We start from the raw sequence: 19,732 nt of genomic DNA, 5'->3' as shown, positions 1-19,732 counted from the left end.
GCAGACCTTGAGAGACATATTGTTTCTAACTGCCTGTTAAGAGATAATTGAACCACTATTCTTAAACTGTGCATGAACCAATTCCTTAGTTATTCTTTAATTTCTTGTTCTGAGTACATTATAACCTCATATTAGAAACTATTGTTTCTATTAACTACTGTGCAGCGCTATCGTTACTCATGTTTTGATGCTCAGTGATATTTTTTAAGGTCAGCATGTCAGTGGTGATGTAGCCCATATCTTCTCCTTAGCTACGGATCACCAGGGGGCAGCCCCAGGATCCTTCAGAGCCAAACCTTAAATCACTAAAATGGGGCAAAGCAACAACAAAGAATGCTTTGAGTCTGAAGTGTATGCATTTGGATCAGGGGTTGTCCACCTGGCGTTTCAGGATTCTAGGTGGGCAGTAGGGGGTTCTACAGCACAAGCTGAATCCTCCTTCCATCGAGCACTGGTGGGCAGTAAGGAAATTTTACCATCAAGAAAGATGCATTAGTGGGTGGTAGGTATTAAAAGGTTGACTACCCCAATTTTTAGGGATGCGGGTGGCGCTGTGGGTTAAAGCACAGAGCCTAGGACTTGCCAATCAGAAGGTTGACGGTTCGAATCCCCATGACGGGGTGAGCTCCCATTACTCAGTCCCTGCTCCTGCCAACGTAGCAGTTCAAAAGTACGTCAAAGTGCAAGTAGATAAATAGGTACCGCTCTGGCAGGAAGGTAAACGGTGTTTCCGTGTGCTGCTCTGGTTCGCCAGAAGCGGCTTAGTCATGCTGGCCACATGACCCGGAAGCTGTACGCCGGCTCCGTCGGCCAATAAAGCGAGACGAGTGCCGCAACCCCAGAGTCGGCCACGACTGGACCTAATGGTCAGGGGTCCCTTTACCTTTACCTTACCCCGATTTAGATACAGTAGTAACTTCTCCAGCAAAGCAGCCAATGAAGACCTGAACAGAAAGGATATGCTTTTGTTATGCCATCACTGTGTCAACTGTATTGTTTGGGATGGCACTAGCAAGCCTGAAGACCAGCCAAGTGACTTACGGGTGCTGAATGAGCTAATGCAGCATCCTGACACTTGCAAACAGTTCCGAGTGGTTATATGAATGCCACTGCTATTCAGAACATGCAGATGCAGACATTTTCCTGGCTGCACCCAAAATACACACTAAGGACAAAAAGCACTCATTAAAATTTTAATTCATAAAATGAAAGCTATAGGATTAATTATAGCTATTTAAAGGGAGTGGATGGGATTCTGGAGAGCTAGCCTTGTGGAGTTTGCACAAAGTGACTTTTCTAGCTTTAAGTACCAAGTAGTCTGCTTTTCTGATAGCCAAATCCTATAGGATTGCTTAGTTCCTTCTTTTTATGTGCTCAATAGCAGTTCCTTTACACAGCTGCTACTAGACAAGAGGTATCTTTGCAGTTTTGCTTTATGGACAATTGATCAATGATTATTATACAATGCATATGTACCAGAATACTTCCTTTCCTGTCTTTCCAGAGAAGGATATATACTTGTATTATTCTCAAGAATATATGCGTAATTCTGCAGATCAGGCCAGATAGCAAAGCTATACATTTTGTTTTCCTTTATTTTCACAACTGTTACTGTTATTTCAAACTTAATGAATAATGATTTTGAAAAGCAGCCAGATGATGATATCCAATAAAAAGTGAGTATTATTTCATTCAAGAAAAATAAATAACTTTCCAGAGATTATTAGTCTCTCTAGTGCAACACATGTGTAACTTTATGCTATGTATTCTTGTGGTTTTATGCTGTAAACCACCCTGTGGTTCTTGGATGAAGGACGGTATATAAATTTAATAAATAAAGATAATACAAATAATCATCATTTGCTCTGGGCATTCCATCTCTATCTTCAATTAAGATTCTGCTTTGAGGGTAGCCAAGGGTGCTAACAGGATTTTCTAAACCCCCTACATCCTCCCGGCCCCCTGCAATCTATTGGCAGGAATGGCTTCTTAGGTACATATGTTAACTTAGCCTAGCCTACCTCACAGGGCTGTTGTTATTGCTATTAATTTGGCATTCCTGGATGAAATAATGTGGACACAGAGAAAAGCACATACCCCAGTATCTTCCTCTGTCCAGCCAGGCTAACAGCAACCTTGAGGAACATATCCTGTTTTCTGCTGCTCTGGGAGGGCTCCCTCCTCAGTCTCAGGTGCAGCAGGCAACGTTTGCTCCTTAGCAACAGTGATTAAGTGACCTTACACCTGCTGAGTGCTAAAGGCTTAGCTAACTCCGTGCTCTTTCTTCGGAAATGTCCAAATGACAAAGAGAAAGAAAGAAAGAAAGAAAGAAAGAAAGAAAGAAAGAAAGAGGAGCATCTGGGGCCCCTGCTGGCTTAGGGCCCGGTATCTGTGTACCCCCATTGACAGCAATATCACATTTTCCAAGCACGACATGCACCTGGGGGGCAGAGCGCTGACTCTTCTTTTATATAGCTTGGTTAAGTTATGAAATGGGTGGGTGCAAATGATACAGGTCTTCACTAGTTAAGAGACTGGGAATCTGCGGCTCACCAGGTGCATTGAATACAACTCCCACCATTGCTGATCATGGGCCATGTTGGCTGGGCTGATGGAGTGTGGATTCAACGCAACCTGAGGAGCCACACACTCCCCAGCCCCACTCTAGACATAATGGTAATAAATAACACGGCTATACCTGTACAACTGAGAGAGTTGTCACACTGTACAAAACTTTGCTTTACGTTATCAGGATAACAAAGAGCACCTATTTGATGCAGATTATTTCCCCCTGAACACAATCCATAGGGTTAAAAAGTGTTTCCCCTCACCTTATCAAATTGGCAGTGTGAGTTTTTAAGCTGCTGCAAATATAGTGAATGCAAATATACAGTCAGTTGGTAGTGTTTACGTTTGCTTGCTCCCTCCTTCCATTCTTGGGGCACTGCAATTGTTTATGCAATCCCTAATCTCAAAATGAAAGAAGAGGTGAACCAAGAGCTGCACATTAGTCAAAGGTCCACTTAGATTAACCCCACGCTCAAAGTTAACTAACCAAGAACTGAAAGCAAGATGAATGGCTCCAAAAGAGCTCAAGAAAACAGGCACTTTTCAGACACTTAGCAATTTTGTGAAACTCTCCCTCCCTCGTAGGTGCTTGCCTCTTGCTTTTCCACAGTGCCAGGTTGAGAAAGTACTGTTCTCCCAGGCTTTTTTTAAACATTAGCACCACTGAATGCTGTTATTAATTTGTTTGTCTCCATTTTATTTGAGATAGCTTCGCCTTCTGACAATGGTTGCTATTGTATTTTATTCCCTGTGCTGGTTATGGATTTTGTTCTGGTATTTTAGCCTTTTAAAATTTCAACATTTCCTGTATATCACCAAGAGAGCAGAGTTATAGGGCAAGAAATAAATGCAATAGTTCATAGTTATGCATCAGAAGTTTTACTTAAACCCTAGCAAACAAAAAGGTTTATTTAACTAACTTTGCACACAATAAAATACAATTAAATGGAAGGTAGCGTCTCCTAGAAGGAAAAATATAAGAACTCCTAATCCCTTTGACATTAGACAACTGCAATGTGGCACCGCGATAAAGAAGGAAAACATGCTTTTCAACTATTATCTGATAAAATCAGGAAGACTAAACAGTAATGAATTGTCATGAATTGCTTTTAATAAGATGCTCCCTGATAAGCGAATTAAAACACCTTTGAGAAGTCAAAAGTATCTTGCATTTTTTTATTTGTTCATCACCACAATCTGCAACTGAAGAAAGAACCCAAACATTTCAGCTCAACATGTTAGCTTTTAATACCAAGTGAATAATCATAACACAAAACACAGTAGGTTTAATATAACCAAGAGACTGACTGTTGCGGTTTGGAGCTACAATAGTGCCACCTGCTGGACAAATGCAAGGTGGAAGTTCCTTACAAACCTCACATTTTGATTTAGGGTCAGTTTCTTCACACATGCTTCCCAACCTCACTCCAAGGACCTCAGGGTTAGACTGGAACAACTATTGACCAGTCACAAACACCCCGTGGGGGGGGGGAATATGGACAGCTTGCTTAGGCTACATAAATAAATAAATAAATAAGTCAGCAAGCATGTGTGGACTGGCTTGAAGATTTCCTATTTACTGAGTACTTCAGATGAACCAAACTGACTGCTGTACTGACACCGCAGGGAAGCTGTGCAAGTGTACTTTGTCTAAGGTTGAGAGAACACCAGCAAAAATACTTTGAATCTGGATATGAGCCCCTTCCTCATAATTTTATGATTACCAACAGCTCTGTATCATGAACATTAGCCATTTGCTTAAACTAAGTAATAGTTTATGATAATATATATTATAATAATGATATAAAGCGCTTTGTTGTAAAGACTGCACTGTATAGCCAAGCATAGACTAGGGCAAGTTTCCAACTCCAGTAACCAGAGGCTTACACTTTGTTTCAGAGGAAACAATCGTGTTAAATTAATATGACAAACTCAAGCTGTAGGATTTTTTTTGCATGTTGCATTCACAAACTAATTCCCCAGCCCAATCCATTATGTCTCATGATGACCTACATCACCCCCCACCCAAAAAACCCACTGAGGTTGCATGCATGGATTTCTTGGATAACTAACTAGGCTGAACAGATGTACTATTACAATAACAACACATTTTCAAACCTAGAAACAGAAACCTGCCTACATAACATTTTAATAAACTACCGTATTTTTTGCTCTATAAGACTCACTTTTTCCCTCCTAAAGAGTAAGGGGAAATGTGTGTGCATCTTATGGAGCGAATGCAGGCTGCACAGCTATCCCAGAAGCCAGAACAGCAAGAGGGATTGCTGCTTTCACTGCCCAGCGATCCCTCTTGCTGTTCTGGCTTCTGAGATTCAGAATATTTTTTTTCTTGTTTTCCTCCTCCAAAAACTAGATGCGTCTTGTGGTCTGGTGCGTCTTATAGAGCGAAAAATACGGTACTCTATGGCAAACTGACAAACCACTACTGGATTCTGCGCATCCAGTCCAGGAGCAGCCTGCATTTTATTGTCCATTTTATTTACAAACATCTTTGCATCACACTGTTTGCAATCTCATCAGGTTAACGCCTGCTTTTGTTTTATTCCTTAGAACAAAAGGAATAGTCTCTCTCACCCACATCCAAGCACAGGTTGTCTAGTCACATTCTGATTGTCTTAGTCTTGATGGTGTGTGAGAGAGAGAGAAAAAGAGAAGAGAAAGCTCCCCCCACCAAGTACCCACCTTCAGTCTCCCCCAGCCCCCAAATCAAGTTAAGGAGCAAATAAGGACATCTGGGACAGGAAGCCAGGGCTGCCACCACCACACAGTTCTCCGAAGCTGGTTTGATGTCAGTTAAGTCATCCATGTTTGTGCTATTTGCATGTGGTACACAACAGGTTACTATATGGAGAGGGTGGATACATGTTAGGCTGATTGGATGGTTAGACTGGCCCCCAGGCGCTTCCTATGTGGCCCCCAGTGCAGCCTCTGGTCCCATCTCACCTCCACTCTGCACTTCAGCACATTCTGCAGTCCAAGGCAATTCGCCACCAGTCACCCTACTCCCCAGGATGTATGAGGACCAAGACTAATTTTGCCAGCTCATGTGCTTCAGGTACTCAATTTCAAGCATCAAGCAAAGAAACAAAGGGGATTGAGCAGCTCAGGTGCAGAAAAAGAGGACTCTGCCAAAGCATCTGTTGCTGTTCACACTCAAAGGGAAGCGGGGAACAAGGTGAAAAAGCCTTTTGACTGCGGCTTGGCTCATCTCTCCTTTCAACCATTTACCCATTTTAAACTCTGATCCCTGTTAAATATGACACCACACAGCACTTTGCTTGCATAGCACTTGAAGCAATGACTTCAAAGGCACATCCCAGGAAGCTTATCCACCAGGGTACTGTACTATGGTTCAGAGTGTCCCTGCACCAATATAATTCCAAGAAATAAAGGATGAATATTGTAACTACTGGATTGCAAAATGATTAACTAACATGCATTATGGGATTCAATAATTGGGACTAAAAAACGAAACAAAAAAAACTTTAAGCCCACAATGTTTAAAGATGTCACAGCCAGAATTCCAAACCCCTAATAAGAGGAATTAAAAGTTAATGCCGTACTCTCGTATCAGTATTATCAGCTATCTCCCCATCAATCATTTAAAAGCCAAGCCAGCAACACACCATCTAGGCTATCAGGTGAGGAAAGCTATCCAGTGACCCTCCCTACCCCACCCCCCCAATCTTTCTCCTGCAACAGATTGTATTCATAAGTCCCTTTGGTCCACAGGCAGATGTTCAGTGCAGTTCAATCAGTATGCCTGCATTAGTATTCCCACAAGCATGTTTGCCCTTTCGTGTTTATGCATTAAAGTGCTATTTAAAAGCTGCCCATGTTCCTTTTAATGAATATTCAAGGATAGTCTACAGCCTCTGGCAAAGTGGGAGTGTCATACATAAATCCAGCAGTTTTCTCTCTCACACACCCAAAGAAAACCTTTAAAAAAAGGGAGGGTGCCTACAAAGCTTGGCATTTCCACAACAAAGACAGAAGTGAGGACAAGGAATTGGATCTGCAAAAACTCACAAGAAATCCAGCTGCACTATTTAAGCATGCAGACCCATAGCAACAGCGGCTAGCTAGCGGCTTGGGCACCCAGGGTGGCACATGTGGCCTGAGCTCGGGGGCAAGCGGCAAGCTGCATGGAGCCTCCCTGCCGCCTCCCCCTCAGCTGTAGGGCAGCCGAGCCTGGGGGAGACGGCGGGTGCTCCTCCCCCAGGCTCGGCTGCCCTACTGCTGAGGGGGAGACAGTGGGCAGACGCAAGCCCCACACTGTCATTTCAGGCAGCGTGGAGCCTGCAGGCACCTGAGCCACTGCGTCACTTCCAGCAGAAATGCGTGGCTCAGAGGCGCTGCTGGCCCAGCAGTAAGTGCCGCCCCCTGTGGTGTGGCACCCAGTGTCCCCCCCCCCCCAGCCATAATACTATATGCCCTCTGATCCCTCACATCAGCTCTATGGAGCCACAGGACAAAAGTGCATTGACACACAGTTTGCTTTAATTGAAAAATTAGTACTAGATTAGATTCCAGAGCCCAGGATGGTCTGAGTCCCTGCTTCCTTCTGCACACTCCTCTGTAAGCAATTGCTGATATAATAATCCAAGAAATGCCAAAAGAAAAAAAAAGAATGTTGGCTTAGGATATTTTGGCTATTGCACTACTTTTAACCAGCTTTCATAATTACTGGAGAATGAAATTTTAAAAAAAATACTTGGCAATTCAAACTGCATAAACAATACACTGAAAGGCTGGTCTTAAGCTGTTGGGCTGGAATGTAGTACTGGGTCACGGCCAGTGTTAGAAACTCAGATACAGAAGCTAATCGCCAAATGGCACGTTAAACCTAGGTTACAGTCATCCCAGCGGAATGCCTAGGCACCTTTTTTGCAGTGGGATTGATTGATTATATTTCTATACTGCTTTTTTTAAAAAAATATCTCAAAGCAGTTTACAACACATGAAAACATCAAATAAAACAAAGTAAAGCATCAAGGAAAATATTTCAGATTCTTCTCTAAGTGACATTTTGCTTTTCCCATATTTATTTCCCTACTTAATTTATATAGCTGCCCTACAACAGAAGAACTAGAAGCCTAGACAGCATCTTAAAAAGTAGAGACATCACCTTGCCAACAAAGGTCCGTATAGTAAAAGCTATGGTTTTCCCAGTAGTGATGTATGGAAGTGAAAGCTGGACCATAAAGAAGGCTGATCGTCGAAGAATTGATGGTTTTGAATTATGGTGCTGGATAATTCCCATGGACTGTAAGAAGAACAAACCTATCCATTCTTAAGGAAATCAGCCCTGAGTGCTCACTGGAAGGACAGATCGTGAAGCTGAGGCTCCAATACTTTGGCCACCTCAAGGAGAAGGGGACGACGGAGAATGAGATGGTTGGACAGTGTTCGCGAGGTTACCAGCATGAGTTTGGCGAAACTGTGGGAGGCAGTGGAAGACAGGAGTGCCTGGCATGCTCTGGTCCATGGGGTCACGAAGAGTCGGACACGACTAAATGACTAAACAACAACAACAACAGAAGAAGAACTCTAGGAAGCCAGTGTGGTATTGTGGTTGGAATGTTGGACTAGGACCCAGCTGATCAGGGTTCAGATCCCAACTCAGTCGTAAAGCTCACTGGGTGACTTTGAGCCAGTCACAGTCTCTTAACCTACCTCACAGTGTCATTGTAGGGATTAAATGAGGGGGGGTGAACCATGTACTCCTTGGAGGAAAAGGTGGGATATAAATGCAATAAATAAGCTCTTTTGCTTCCCTGCTTAAGACACCTGGAGGGGCCGGCCAGAGGGAGATGTCCCGTCGCCAGCCTGGCATCCAGAGATCTCCATGGGGCTGCAAAACACGCCTGGGGAATTTCTAACACTTCCTGATCGAAGATGGTTCAAAACCGCAGCCATGCCACCATACAAAAAATCTATCTCCACCTTTCAGCAATGCCAGTTGCAGAAACCTGAAGGTATTTTGAGCTTGGGAATAAGGGTGTTCAACCTCCTTAGAAATGAAACTATTTTGAAATGTCCTTTAAGTGCTTTCAAAGTCTCCCAATGGAACGGGGCATTTTCATCAGCTAGCAGTGCACATTTTCCATTTGTAGCTCAAAACAATATTGGTTTTGTTTCTTCTTGCAATGGCACATCTGTACATTGCTAGTAGGAAGTTGCCTCATGTTTATGATTATTCCACGTGGCCTTTTCATCAGAGGAGCCTACTGTTCCAAAAACAACCATTAAATCACCACTTTGAGAGTCCCAAGGGCTATAATTCATTTACTAGGTGAACTGCTTTCTCCCGCTCCCTGGTCATCCTTTGGCCAGAAGGATCCCCTTCTGACAGATGAACGACCAACTAGAACTGCTTTTTTAATGTGCATGTGATTTTATACTATTTTATTTTGTTCTGAGCTTTTAAATTTTGTAACTCGTGTTTTTATCTTGTTACAAGTCACTGACTGTAATAAAACGACTATACTCTACTCTCGCTCCCTCTCTTTTAAAGCTACAAATCAAAACACAGTCCTTTTCAATGCTTCACCCACTTTACGAACTATAAGCCCCGCAGGTTGTTATTTTTCAGAAATAAAGCTCCCCTTGTCAACTACAGCAACCTACTCCTGCTGGTTAATCACAAACCAAAATTGGAACAATTATAGAATTATACACACATAGATTATTTTAACTCTCTCTCTCTCCACTATTATCTTTGGGATGAAAAATGAAAGCATTTGCACCAGTTTTTAGTACTAGGATCTACTTATTTAGAAAGCATGCCCTCCTAAAAGGGTTGCAATCCAGAAAAAGTGGATGCTTAATCCCACTGGCTCCTTAAGGGTGTTTTACGGGACTAATAGCTAATCATTAGATGGATAGACTAAAACTCTGGATGCTTCATTGCTAGGGTACAATTTTTATTGTGAGGATAAAATTAGTAGGTGTGAAAGAAACCTACAAAGTAATGCTGAAAATCTGTTTAATTGCTCAGTAAACAAATAATGTAAAAAAAAAAGTTGATTTATCTGTTGACAATGCTAGTGTACAACTTTCTGTAGATTATTAATAGTACAGTAGTACCTCAGGTTAAGTACTTAATTCGTTCCGAAGGTCCGTTCTTAACCTGAAACTGTTCTTAACCTGAAGCACCACTTTAGCTAATGGGGCCACCTGCTGCCACCGCACTGCCGGAGCACGATTTCTGTTCTCATCCTGAAGCAAAGTTCTTAACCTGAAGCAATATTTCTGGGTTAGCGGAGTCTGTAACCTGAAGTGTATGTAACCTGAGGTACCACTGTAGTTATTAAATTTGTATACTGCCCTTCATCCAAAAGATCGCAGGGTGGTTCACAACATAAAGACAAAATGAGAACACAAAATATATAATAAAACAGAAACAAACCAATATTCCCCCTCCCAGAAATACATTTAAAAGGCCATAGAATGTTCAATCTATAACCTGGTTATAGAAAAACATTTTTGCCTGGCGCCTAAAGATATGTACAGTGGTACCTCAGGTTACATACACTTCAGGTTACATATGCTTCAGGTTACACACTCCGTTAACCCAGAAATAGTGCTTCAGGTTGAGAACAGAAATCGTGTGGTGGCAGCAGCAGGAGGCCCCATTAGCTAAAGTGGTGCTTCAGGTTAAGAATGGTTTAAGGTTAAGAACGGACCTCCGAAACGAGTTAAGTACTTAACCTGAGGTACCACTGTAATGAAAGCACCAGACGAGCCTAGAGAGGGAAGAGGAATCCTCAAACAGTGAGTCACCCCAGAAAAGGTGCATTCTCATGTTTCCAACCTCCAGACCTCTTGTGGAAGTGGCACACAAAGAAGGGCCATAGATGGTGATCACAGGGTCATGGGCACAGCTGAGGAGGCAGCTGGCCCCCTAAATCAAGTAAATAAATAAAAATACTTAACTAAAGTAGAAACAATAAGAATATTTGAAATTGAAATGGTCACTGAGGTCACTTGGATGATGCTGTTGGGCATTCTAGTGATGCAACTGGCAACCCGACTGAGCGTGGCTTTGGCTCTACACCCCCTTATGTTGGAGAAGACCAGGCTTCCTCAAACTCAGCCCTCCAGATGTTTTAAGACTACAATTCCCACCATCCCTGACCCCTGGTCCTGCCAGCTAGGGATCATGGGAGTTGTAGGCCAAAAAACATCTGGAGGGCCGAGGTTGAGGAAGCCTGGAGAAGAACATTCAAGACTTCAAGATGAAAGACAAGCAGTTCTCAAGCTTTTATAAGTTGCAAGACTCTGAAGCTGAACTATGGTATACCATGTGGAAGGAGAAGAAACTCAGCAAAGAGCAGTTAAAAGAGCTGAATGTAGCAGACCTAGTAAAAGAGGCGCAAATCTTTTACCAGGCCACAATAAAAGCTCTACTCATCTCTCTTGCTCAGCCAGGCACCACTTGTACCATAGCATTCAGCGCCTTGTGGAGAGTAAAGACCTGGTTAAGGTTGACAATGACAGGGGAGCATCTCAATGGGCTTTGCTTACTGAGAGTGCACAGAAAAACTGCACTGGGGAAAAAGGAGGGATTTGAGAAGGAAGTGCTGAAAAGATTTTCAGCAAGTCCAAGAAAACTTGCTTTAGTTTTGATTTTTTAAAAATATGAAAAGGGCACGTTCTTTGTAATTTTGCAAAATATACTCGTTAATTGCATGAAATGTACTTCCTGATGTTATTTTTTTATTTAACTTCCTAATTCTCAAATGACTGAAGATTCTGACAGATTTTTCTGAATTTTGTTGTTGTTTAGTCGTTTAGTCATGTCTGACTCTTCGTGACCCCATGGACCAGAGCACGCCAGGCACTTCTGTCCTCCACCGCCTCCCGCAGTTTGATCAAACTCATGCTGGTAGCTTCAAGAACACCATCCAACCATCTCATCCTCTGTCATCCCCTTCACCTTGTGCCCTCCATCTTTCCCAACATCAGGGTCTTTTCCAGGGAGTCTTCTCTTCTCATGAGGTGGCCAAAGTATCGGAGCCTCAGCTTCACAACCTGTCCTTCCAGTGAGCACGCAGGGCTGATTTCCTTAAGAATGGATAGGTTTGATCTTCTTGCAGTCCATGGGACTCTCAAGAGTCTCCTCCAGCACCATAGTTCAAAAGCATCAATTCTTCGGCGATCAGCCTTCTTTATGGTCCAGCTCTCACTTCCATACCTCACTACTGGATTTTTTTTTTCTGAATACTTGGGCTCAAAAGAAAGTACAGTGGTACCTCTGGTTGCGAATGGGATCCATTCCGGAGCCCCGTTCGCAACATGAGCAGAACGCAACCCGCGTATGCGTGTGCGCGGGTCGCTGCTTCTGCGTATGCCGTCATTTTGAGCATCTGCGCATGCGTGAGCGGTGAAACCCGGAAGTAACCCTTTCCGGTACTTCCGGGTCGCCGCGGGACGCAACCTGAAAAGACGTAACCTGAACCGAACGTAACAAGAGGTATGACTGTAATTTAAAACAACTGTGGTTGAAACATTTCATTCCGAATCTGCTAGACAAAGCCAGACAGGGGATGGTGACAGGTGGATGTCCTGCCTGCCCCCAACATAAATCCTGACTATGCCCAAGTACAGGGTCCTGATCGGTTCATGTGGAGGTATTGCAGTCTTGAGCCATTTCAGGTTTAATAGGTCAAAACCAGAACTTTGAATTGGGTCTGGAAACTGACCAGCAGCCAGAGCAGCAGGGCCAGGATCGGTGATATATGCTTAAACCATCTTGCCCCACTGACCAACCTGGCCGCCGAATTCTGCACCAGCTCAAGTTTCTGAACCGTCTTCAGAGGAAGCCCCACAAATAACACACAGCATATATTTCTCCCAGTCTAGCAAAGGTGATCCTTGTGTGGAAAAAGATTTCCACATATGGATCTTGACTGACTTTCACATAACCTTCAAGGGGTAATGATCTATTTCATTCAGCACCCAAGAGTGCAAATGCAGGAAAATGAACATTTCACACTGCTTTATAGCATCACATCATTAGTCTACCAAGCCTTTATTTGGAATAGCAATGGCTCTTCAAGTCTTCCCTAGCCCTCCTATCTGTGACGACAGGTTATTGAACCTGACACATTATGTGTGTGAAGTCTGCACTCTAGCACTCTGCACACCCAGATAAAGCCCCCACAAACACAAAAGCCAAAATTATATAAATAGCAGGGTGGATAAAAACTCATGTGTTTTCATGTGTTTTCTAAAACTCAGTCTAAGTTGCTTTTTTAAAAACCGTTTAATCACATCAGTTAGCAAACATGGATACATATGCGATAATGTTATTGTTTTAGTTAAATAAATTGTTTAAATTTTTATTAAGGAAATGATTATTTTTCTCCTTCCAATAAAGTACAGCAGAAAAGTTGTCCAAATATAAACAGTTAACTTATTAAACCTCACAATAATTTCATAATTATGTATTTCTAATAGTATAACCAAATCAGCCATTTTTTATATAACTGTAAAAACTACTCTGAAAATTTATTATTCCAAAAATGAAACCTTCATCTGGTTGCAAATATTAAGATTATACCAGCAAGAATGAGTCTTGCTGTAAAAAAATGATTTAAATCAAGTCTTACTGACTAGTGATTTAAATCAAGCCCACACTGGCCACAGTCCACAGAACATATTGGAAATCCCTTATGGCAGCCACTGGCTTCTAAGGCCTATCCGTCCTTTATATTTTGTACCTGGCAAGCCTGATCTCAAGCTCTCCACTTTTAAGCTGCAAGTGGTACCTACAGTTTCAGCTCATCATCCTTCACTTGTGTGTAAAACTGAGTGAATAAGCAAAGTGTAAGCTGGACACTGCTGAAATCAACACACCTGCATCTACAGGAATTTGGTCCGAGATCTGCCTAGTGCGGCACAGTGGCAGCGTTCTTCTCTGCCCTCCCCCACCTCACTGCCATGGGCCTATTACAGATGAAGGGAAATATATTTTCCATAACCACAGAGGAAATGTAAACATTCTGTTTGGTTGCAATGAAGTATGGAAAAAGGGAGTACTGTACAAGAGAGGAAAATTCAAGTCTGTTTTAGTCTATTCCATGACTTCCCTACCGCTACAAAATTTACAGATCCTCCCCCCCCCCCCCAAAAAAATCTTATACTATATATTTTATAGTTGTCTGTCTATTTTTTTGCTCTCTATGCATATTTATGCATGGCTTTCAAATATTAATTGTTGTAACAGAAACATCTTGCATAAAAGAATCTGATAATGCACAACATTGCCTTCACTAACCAAGGATTGATGGCCTTTGTAGTGGCTGGAATTTGGCATTTTAGAGAACTAGTGGGTCGAACACTCTAGAAAGTGCTTGTACCAGAACCTCCTTTGAACACTTCAGGCTTTGGCAAATAAACTGAGAACTTCAACAGCCTTTAGTATAGCTCCTCCTAAAAGCAGGTAGAATGGTGCTTCTCCATTCTGACTTGGTGACCGCTGGAGGTGTTGCAGTTGAGCATCCTCATACAACATAACTAAAAGGTGTTTCACTTTGCCTTTAAAACCAGGGAACAGCAATGGCTGCTCTACATTTGCCAGACAACTTTGGCTTTATGTCAATTTATTTTCTGGAAATGATTCCTGGCATTTTAGAAATACTGAAACATCTCATTTAAGGAACAGAGTTCTATGGGGGAGGCAAGAGAATCACAGTCACTAATAGCAACTTCACATGTTACTGTGATTATGCATGTGTGAAACGGGGAGCCACAGATAAGAGAGTGCAGGGTGGGGACCAAAGGTGGACAAACTACCCCAGAAGGAGCACAATGTGTCCCCCACCAGAGGTACTACCCCTCCCCCAGCACCCCATGGTAATTAAAAGGAATCATTATACCATACTTACTCGAGTCTAATGCGCCATCAAATCTAACGCGCACCTCAATTTTCAGAACCTTGAAACCAAAAAAGGTATTTGTTGGTGCATGTAAATGTGCCATTTCGCAACGTAATTTGGCCAAAAAATGTGAGCATTAGATTTGAGTAAATACAGTAATATGTACACAGAGTGGTAGTCAGAAATAAACAACCATGATTTTTAAAAAAACCATTATAAATTGTGTGCAAAATCCCTTGTCTTGCTACATTAAGACTTGTCAATTCCCAGTCCCACCACACATACACACAAATGACTGTGACTAACCCAAGAATCCAATATTGCAATTTTAGGAGACAGCTCATAGAGAGCAAATCAGCATGTTGAAATTGGGGGGAGCGAACTCATTGTTGGGAAGGAATCAAAAAGGCAACCCCACCAGCAGCCCTTTATTCAGTGGGTTCTCACTGTATGGAATAAATTGGAGAGAAATGAGAAAAACCAGGGCCTAATACAGTATATGTGTAGTACCTCCACCTACCAGCCTTATAATCCATGAAAACAGGAGCGGGGTTTTTTTCTGTTAGGAGCCACATGCTGTGCTGTGAGACAGAGAAAACCATACTGGATTAACTAATCTGAAATAAAGACCACCTTACTTTGTGTTTCGCCATGGTCAGCTCCGATCAGAATACTCAAACCTATGCAGGGCTACTCAGAAGCCCAACTGTGGCTCCTAGAAGTTGTCAGCACGCGACACCAGTCACACTCAGGAATGGCTTTGACTGGCTGGCTAAACCAAGTGAGGGTTCCTGATGGGTCTCAAACACTCAGTGAGTTACGGATGAAAGCATGTAAAGACCGGCTCCAGCCGGTGGGTAAGAACAATAGTGGATCCAATGGTCAAGAAGGCGGTTTCTGTGCGTGCTGTAGAAGGAAGTGAGGGACAGGTGCCGCTTGTCCACCTGGGAAGGTAGCCAAATGGGGAGAAGCAAAACTCTGATCCCAAACCTCTGCTACCTAGAAAAGGCAAAGGAATAAACCCTGTACGAATTTGGAGTGGAGTCCCTAAGACAGTTGGATGGTGCTTTGTATTCTTCTTCCAGCAACTCCTGCAGCCAAGCTGGTGCCAAACATATTGCTCCGCTTTCATTTGGACCACATCAGCGAGGCAGGGAGGCAGCAGTTACAAGCTGTGATTCTCCAGTGGTTTGGCTTCACCCCTAGAAGCACACCCCACTGTCTCTTGAGACAGACAGATTCCAACAAAGTACGTATCACACTCCTGTCTACCAATTCTCCCTTGTAAATGTCCTCACTCATCACCCACCCCAACTACTTAAGTATTATAAATCAAATACGGTATCAGAAACCCCATGTTAGTTTCTTAACATGTTTACGTATTTTATTTAATTTGTATACTGTCCTTCATCTGAAGATCACAGGGCAATAATAGTATCATAGAATTTTACAGTTGGAAGAGACCTGAATGGCCATTCAGTCCAACCCCTTGCAATTCTGGAATAAAACATGTACAGCTGCAATAGAAATTATTCAACCCCCATTGCAAATAAGGTTTATTATCCAAATTTAGACTTTCAGCTGTCTGCAATGAGCAAATCAAACAAAAGCAATTGAAATAGCTCAACACAACAGGTGCTTAAATTGGTTCCCCCAAATTCAGCTGAAAATGCAACTTATACTGGCTTCTCCAGTCTATTATCCAACCCCCTGAACAGAATCCCTCACAATAGCACAAATACAACAAGTGTAGTCTAAAGCACACCTGATGCACATAATCAAGGGCTCCATTAGTTGCACCAGGTGTGCTTGAGCTGGAACACATGAAATACCTGAACTGGCTAGGGGTTTGCTGAGTGTCAAATTTGGTTACATGTTAGAAATATGGCTAAGTCAAGAGAATGGTCCAAGGTAAGAGAAGAGATCATCGCCCTTCACAAACAAGGAGCAGGATACAAGAAGACAGTGAAGGCACTGGATGTTCCTAAAGACACCTTGGAAGTTCAAAGTTCCAACTTGAACGTTGCAAATTCAAAGTTAATGGAACAGTGGTTACACTACCTGGACAGGGCAGAAAAAGGAAGCTATCCACGGCAGCAACCTGATTTCTGATAAGGCTCCAAAAGAGCTGCAGCAAGACTTGGTGGCAGCAGACACCGAGGTTTCAGTGAGCACAGTAAGGCGCATACTAAACGCAGAAGGTTTCTGTGCCAGAACTCCAAACACACACACCACTACCGACCCATGGGACATTTGGGGAGTAAATGTGGACTACTGGAGAGCTTTGGATTCACTGGATCCAAAGCCCAGCAGATCACCTGAGAGCCCTGACCTTCTGCCTCCTTGAGTGTGCCAGTCTAGAACTAGTACAACAGGCAAATCAACAACCATTCTCTCACCTTTTGTCCTGGCCACCAAAAGTATAACTTTGGATGCAGCAATGGATCTGCCCCACTGCTGGAAGTGGGGCTTGGGGCTTTCTGTGTCCATCACTTCCTGTCCAGTACAAACCCTATGCATGTCTCTTCGGACGAAAGTCTCAATGAGGTCATTGGTTATAGTTTTGGAGCCTTTACAATCTTCACTAATTTTCCTAACTGAAAACTGTGGCTCTGAGGTGCTTGGACACACCTGCCCAATTTGTTCAATGTTGCATCATACTGTTGTCATTTTAAAGATCATTATTCGAAGGAGACCAGCACATACTTTCGTTTTTATAACCAAATAAATATTGTGGATGCGGGTGGCGCTGTGGTCTAAACCACGGAACCTAGGGCTTGCCAATCAGAAGGTCGGCGGTTCGAATCCCCACGACGGGGTGAGCTCCCGTTGCTCGGTCCCTGCTCCTGCCAACCTAGCAGTTCGAAAGCATGTCAAAGTGCAAGTAGATAAATAGGTGCTGCTCCAGCAAGAAGGTAAACGGCATTTTCATGCGCTGCTCTGGTTTGCCAGAAGCGGCTTAGTCCTGCTGGCCACATGACCCGGAAGCTGTACACCGGCTCCCTCGGCCAGTAAAGCGAGATGAGCGCTGCAACCCCAGAGTCGTCCACGGTCAGGGGTCCCTTTACCTTTAAAAGTTGTGAGATGCTCAGATTCAGAGTATTACTTTTACAGACTTCACCAGAAACGATCCTGCTCTTTATCATGCTCTCCCAAGAAAGAAAAGCGGGGAGGTTGGAATAAAAAAAACCAAGGAAGCGTAATTGCTAGAGGCGGAGCTAGCTGCTCCAGCACCCTAAGGGGCACACATGCTGTGTACACAGGGACGGGGCTAGCCGCCCAGGTCGGGGGGGGAGGTCGAGTGTTCCGGGGATGCCACCCACGGCGAGGGTCCCAGGGGGACAGCACAGCGATGTCAACCCCCCTCAGGGATGACACCTGGGGCGGACCACACCAACTGCACCCCTTCCTCCACCAGTGCTAATTGCTACCCTGAATTATCCATTAAACTCATGCCTCACAACTGTGGACTTCTTGCAGTGAGTGCTCCTTTACAGGATTTACTCAAATTAAATCCTACCAATCCCTAGTAAGCTTGTTTAGTTTTGCAATTTGAGGCTGGAAGGCAATTTCTGCTTACCTGGGAGCAAGCCCCATCCTCAGTTACTTCTGAGTAAACCTGTATAGGATTCTGCCTAGACTAAAAATGTCCTTCAATATATACAACTGGGAATGACATATATACACAGAAGGGCATTTTTTTAGTTTAGGCAGAATCCTACACAGGTAACTCTGTGCATGCTGTGTGTGTGTGTGTGTGTGTGTGTGTGTGTACTGTATAATGTATCTAGATTCAGGTAGATGGCCATGTTGCTCTGACACAGTCTATACACACACACACACACACACACACACACACAGAGTGGTATCTCGGGTTACATACGCTTCAGGTTACAGACTCCGCTAACCCAGAAATAGTACCTTGGGTTAAGAACTTTGCTTCAGGATGAGAACAGAAATCATGCAGTGGCAGCGGGAGGCCCCATTAGCTAAAGTGGTGCTTCTGGTTAAGAACAGTTTCAGGTTAAGAACGGACCTCCGGAACGAATTAAGTACGTAACCCGAGGTACCAATGTGTGTGCATATATAGTCCAGCAGCACCTTAGAGACCGACTAAGTTTGTTCTTGGTATAAGCTTTCCTGTGCACGCACACTTCTTCAGATACACATACACACACTGAACGACATTTTTAGTTTATGAAGAACTTTATGCAGGTTTATTCAGAAGTAAGCGAAGCTGGGGCTTGCTCCCTGGTAAGCAGAAATTCTTCCAGCCTCAGACCACAATACTAAGTAAGCACATTTAGCAGGGAGGATTATCCATGTATGTATGTATGTATGTCTACGAGTCGTGTGTGAGAGATTAACAGCATTTAGTTCCAAGTGAAGCCCAGCCAAGCTCGCCCAGCAGAACGGAAGCATAGCCGAGTTTACAAATATACTGTGAGGCGCCGCGGGACACGAAGGGCGGCATGCTAATTAAATATAAATCATACCCGTCCAATTTTTCGCCTTTTAAAACAGTCTCTTCTAAAAACAGAAGGCAGGCACAAACCTGGGGCGGAGAGACGCTGCTCCCCTCAGGGCCGAGAGAGGCGTCCTGGCCGAAGCCGCGCGGGAAACGGGCGAGTCACGCTGCCCTCCGGGGCGCCGCCATCTTGCGGCTCCTCCCCGCCGAGGAGGAGCAGAGGCCGGCTTCCTTGGCCCCGGGGCGCGCGGGCGAGAGAGGGCCGGGCCGGGGCGGGGCGAGGCCGGGGAAGCCGCCTGCGCCAGCCAGGCCTCGGCGCCCCGGAGCCGGGCAGCGCCGCGGGGCTTCGGAGGGAGCCTGCCCCCCACGGGTAACTTTGTCCAAGAATGAATTTGTTGTTTTCGTTTTTATTTCGAAAAAAAACGAGCAGACGCAGATCATTGCGGGGCCGCTTTTAACGAGAGGCTGGTGCCGCTGTGAGTGTCAGGACGTTTTAATAGCTCGCGCATACTTTTTATGCCAGCAGCAGCCTTGCTTCAGCAGGAGTACGGAAAAGTGGAAGGCGTGCTTTGCATAATCCACTAGACCACAGCGACTCTCATATCTGTGTATACCATATAGATAGATAGATAGATAGATAGATAGATAGATAGATAGATAGATATATTTGCATTGTGCATGCTTTGCCTTTGCATTATCCGGGTGAGAAAAGCAGGCACGTTCAGGGGACGGAGCGTGTCAGGAGAAGTTGCACCCCAAAGGTGAACTTGCGTTGCAAGGAATTGCACAT

The 19,732-nt window shown here is 43.9% G+C and overlaps 1 protein-coding gene across 2 annotated transcripts in view; it reads right to left on the bottom strand.

The window, feature by feature from the left end:
- COA1 (cytochrome c oxidase assembly factor 1) overlaps positions 1–19,158 on the bottom strand; it is a 52,725-nt gene extending 33,567 nt beyond the window's left edge. The window contains exon 1 of one of the 2 annotated variants that reach the window (XM_083578373.1): positions 19,030–19,158. The gene's annotated coding sequence lies outside the window, so the exon portion shown is untranslated. The remainder of the gene's footprint in view (positions 1–19,029) is intronic. The other variant, XM_083578376.1, reaches the window with a different exon arrangement.
- Between the last annotated feature and the right edge of the window lie 574 nt (positions 19,159–19,732).

The sequence above is a fragment of the Podarcis filfolensis genome, assembly GCF_964270895.1.
Source record: "Podarcis filfolensis genome assembly, chromosome: 12".
Taxonomy (NCBI): domain Eukaryota; kingdom Metazoa; phylum Chordata; class Lepidosauria; order Squamata; family Lacertidae; genus Podarcis; species Podarcis filfolensis.
Note: the sequence above shows the minus strand (reverse complement) of the source record. Positions and strands in the feature narration are given on the sequence as shown.